Consider the following 4,731-nt stretch of genomic DNA (forward strand, 5'->3'; position numbering starts at 1 on the left):
ATTAATTATATGGGTTTTTGTTAAATTAGTACGTGGATGTGATTTGATGTAGTATATTGTCTGCACTGACTGCAATTTTTTAATGTAATTTATTTTACTTATTGGACATTTAAAAAATCATAGTTATATGAACATTTTTAATGTAATTTATTTTACTTAAATGTATATTATTTATAACGCATTATTATAAATTACAAAATTTTAAATATCCCTAAAACTAAAATGTTGAAATTATCTGCACTGGCTGCAATTCAGTTCAACCACACCATCATTTTTCGTTATAGTCATAAAGTGCAATTATACTGCAGAAACATGTTACCTCTTCAGCTGTAATTGTATCCCTTGGCACTAATTTAATTATATCGATTTTTGTTAAATTAGCAGGTGGATTTGTTTTCATGTTATATGCATTTTTTAATGTATTTATATGTATATTATTTATAGCACATAATTATAATTTACATATTTTTTATCAAATTTAAAGATGCAGAAAACTAAAATGTTGAAAATGGTTTCGCTGACTGCAATTCAGTTTAGTCACATGATCGTGTTGTGTTATATTCATAAAATGTAATTAGACATCACAAATAAGTGACCTTGTCTGTTGTGGTGGTATGCCCAGTCACTTATTTACCCTAAGGTTCCTGGTTTGGATTACCGAGCATGCACTGATTTTTTAGATTAAAATTGTTCAGTCAATTTTTTTTTGAGAAATGTTCAATTGAAATATATAAAGAAATGTATCCTCACGTGACAACAAGGCCGTCTAGGTGGGCTATCAATTAGCAGGTCGCTGGTTTGAACCTCCGGCGAACCAATTTACTCTCTGTACTTTTTTCATCAGAGAAAAAAAATGTTGAGGGGCTTTTCGCAAAACAAAAACAGGCCCCACGCCCTGCCCTCCCCTTTCTGTCATTGACAGCGGGTCCCGCCATGCTGGCATGCCTAGTCAGCGTCGCAGGCGTATGCAACACCGTATTTGCACCATCAAGCCAAGTTCTTGAACCACTTATGTGTACACCACAAGTTCTAGCACTAAAGTGATAATTTGTGCCAAGTTCTAGCACCAGTGGTGTAATTGACTCTCGCATGCATGTAAGTACTAGTTGAACTTGCAACCTTTTATTCCTCGATGCCGCAGCAATTCTTTTTCTAAAAGGACAACTCCGTTCACTAGAGGTAACTAAATTAAGCAAACTCAAAGATTTGGCGCCCCACCTATCTTTTTTCCCCTAGGTCTGGCGACTAGGGTTCTCTAGTCCTCTGGAGGCGCCGGCACCAGAGTTTACTACTTCCGTCCGGCAATCGCGTCGATCGTACTCTGTTCCCCGATCTCACGATCTTCCCCCTCCTCGAGATCACTCCCTGGACTCGGTTGGGTAAAGGATCGGCTGCGATCTAGGGTTGTCGTAAGACTGTCATGGCGGCTTCAGAAGAGGGCAGCGGATTAGCAGGGCTGGCCGTGGAGGATACTGGAAAGCTCCTGGAAAGGCTCAACCTTGAGGATGATGAGGCCGATGATCTGGTGTGGGAGGATGAGATAGATGCTCAGGAGATTAAACCTAAGTGGCTTGCCCTTGGTCGCCTCCTGACAGGCAAGAGCTTCAGTCAGAGCTGATCGCGGACATGAAAGCTGCATGAAACTCTGCTCAAGCAGTGGTTTGGAGAAGGATTAATTCAAATTTGTTCTCAATTCAGTTCAATTGTTTAGGGGACTGGAACAAGGCTATGCATCAAGGGCCATGGGACTTCCGTGGAGTTGCTTTGATTTTGGCCGAGTATGATGGATTCTCAAATCCAGAGAAAGTAAGATTGGATAGGCCGGAAACCTGGTGTCAAATCCATAAACTACCAGACGGAGTACTGAAAAGCGAGAGTGCTTTGAAGAATCTTGCTAGCCGTATTGGTAAAGTTGAGGAGGTGCGTTACTCTGCCAAATGGATTTGCGGGGGAGTTCATTAGGGCTAGAGTTAAGCTTGATGTAAACAAAAAATTAACTCGGGCCGTTGGTATAACAAAGGGTGGAGCAACAGAGAAGTATCTAGTAAAATTTGAGAAACTACCAACATTTTGCAATGCCTGTGGTTTGATGGGACACTGGCACGAAGAATGTGGCACAAGAGAGCATGATGCGAGTAAGTTTGAATGGGGGAGTTTTTTACTTGCCACAAGGAGAGGTAGAGGAGGGGGCCGTGGTGGTCGAAGCTCAGGCGATCGTCAGAGGAGTGGAGATGAGAACTACAGTACCCGTGGTAGGGGTCCTGGAAGAGGACTTGGTCGAGAACATGCAAATAATATGGACCAGAGTCACCCTGCTGATCCAAACAATGAGGGAACAACTCATGTTAGTTGGAGGCATAACTCTGTACATAATGCAAGTGCAGGTTTAGAAATTGTGGCTGGAGGGGGATCTGGCCCAATTATTAATAGCCAGGATGTGAGGATGGCAATGGCCTCGGAAAATATTTTGGGGAAGAGGTTAGCAGCGGATAGTAATTCGGGTGCTTCTTCTGAGATGACAATAGGATCTGATTTGGTGCCAGGGACGGCCCTTGTTTCTTATTGTGAATCTAGATCAGAAGCTACCCCTGAAACAGCGACAGTGGCAGAAAAAGTTAGCATGTTTGAAGGAGAAACAGATGAGGAGGAAGACAAATCCACCCTTGTGGGTACACCCCAAAAAAACGCAAACAGAAAGAAGCTGAGAGGAAGTAAAGGCCAGGCGGTGGACAGTAACTTAAACATGACAAATGAAGCAGGATCGGCGACACCCCTCGAGGGTGATCGCCGGGAGCAATGAAAACCATCGCTTGGAACTGCCGCAGCTTGCTCTTGGCCACGACAGTTCGTGAGCTCCTGGAGCTACAGGAGCGAGTGAGGGCGGACGTGATTTTCCTCTCGGAAACTCACATGAATAAGGAAAAAGCTGATGATGTGCGGCGTAAATTAGGTTTCGGTGAGATGTATGTGCAAGAAAGTGATGGTGGATCAAGAGGGTTAGTTCTGTTTTGCAATTTCATTAACAAAGTGGTTTTGAATTACTCCTCGCCCTCTTTTATTGATGTTGTTTCTATGAGGGGGATGAGGTAGATTGGAGATTAACAGGGTTTTACGGCTTCCCAGCATGGGACCAACGACACCTGTCATGGACCTGCTTACGTGATCTTCATAAGATGGGTAACCATCCGCGGGCTATAATAGGAGACTTCAATGAGATTTTGATTGCAAGTGAAAAGGAGGGAAGTAATCCTTGACCGAACAATATGATGCAAGCTTTCCGGGACTGCTTGGTGGAGTGTGGACTGGAGGACATGGGTTATACGGGAGACTTGTACACTTGGAGGAGAGGAGAGATTAGGGAGAGATTGGACCGGGCAGTGTGTAACTCGCAGTTGTCTACCAAATTTCCGAAAGTGGCGTTGATCAATGAGAGTCATGTCCATTCGGATCATAGGCCAATTATACTTGACACCGAGTACGAGGAGGGTGTTCAATTCAGCAAGACGACAGGAGGCCGAAAGTTTGAAGATAAGTGGTTGAAGGAGGAAACAATGGAAGAGATTGTGAATACAGCATGGAATCGGGCCAAAATTGCTGGCTTGGGTCCATTGTTAGCCGACCAAACTCGTGTTGTCAAATCAGATCTTCATCAATGGGATAAGGAGGTGCTACATGGGCCAAAGAGAAGGATCAAAAAGTTGAAAACGGAATTGGATAATGCTGACAATAGAGCTAGGCAGAAGGAAATCCGTGTTTTGTTTGAAAACTTACTGGACCAGGAGGAAATCTATTTGCTCCAAAGAGGGCGTGCCAACTGGCTGTTACATGGTGACCGAAACTCTAACTTTTTCCATAATGCAGCCACTGCGAGGAAGAAAAGGAATCACATTAGAAAATTGTTGGATGACACTGGAGTATGGCGTCAAGGTATAGAAGATCTAAACAAACACATTACTGATTATTTTTCTAAACTGTTTACTTCCGAAGTGCATGGTGTAGATCAGAATGTAATTTCTCGAGTTAAACGGTGTGTATCACCATAGATGAATAATACCTTGCTGGCGCCTTACACTGCTGATGAGGTGCGCAAAGCCCTGTCTAATATAGGCGACCTGAAAGCGCCAGGCCCAGACGGGCTACACGCTGTTTTCTATAAGCGATTTTGGCCAATGCTAGGAGATGACCTCATTGAGGAGGTTTTCTTGGCAGTGAATACTTGCACTATACCGGAAGGTTGGAATGACACCGCAATCGTGATGATCCCAAAAATAAACACACCAGAAAAGGTGACACAATTCAGACCTATCAGCCTTTGTAATGTGTTACAAGGTTATTTCCAAGAGGATTGCAGGCCGACTGAAGGTAATCCTCCCGGAAATTATTAGTCCAACACAGAGTGCATTTGTTCCTGGTAGGCTCATCACTGATAATTTCCTTGTGGCATATGAGTGTTTTCATACAATTAAAAATAAAAGATCAGGGAAGGAGGGACTATGTGCGGTCAAGCTAGATATGCACAAAGCTTATGATCGAGTCGAGTGGGCTTTCTTGGAAGGAATTATGTTGCAGATGGGATTTCATGTTAATTGGGTGAAGATGATTATGCAGTGTGTGTCCACTGTGGAGTATCGTGTTAGATACAATACTGAGGAAACAGAATCCTTTTCGCCAACACGCGGTCTGAGACAAGGAGATCCACTATCTCCCTATTTATTTTTGTTCTGTTCAGAA

Source organism: Triticum aestivum, chromosome 7D (genome assembly GCF_018294505.1).
Source record: "Triticum aestivum cultivar Chinese Spring chromosome 7D, IWGSC CS RefSeq v2.1, whole genome shotgun sequence".
Taxonomy (NCBI): Eukaryota; Viridiplantae; Streptophyta; class Magnoliopsida; order Poales; family Poaceae; genus Triticum; species Triticum aestivum.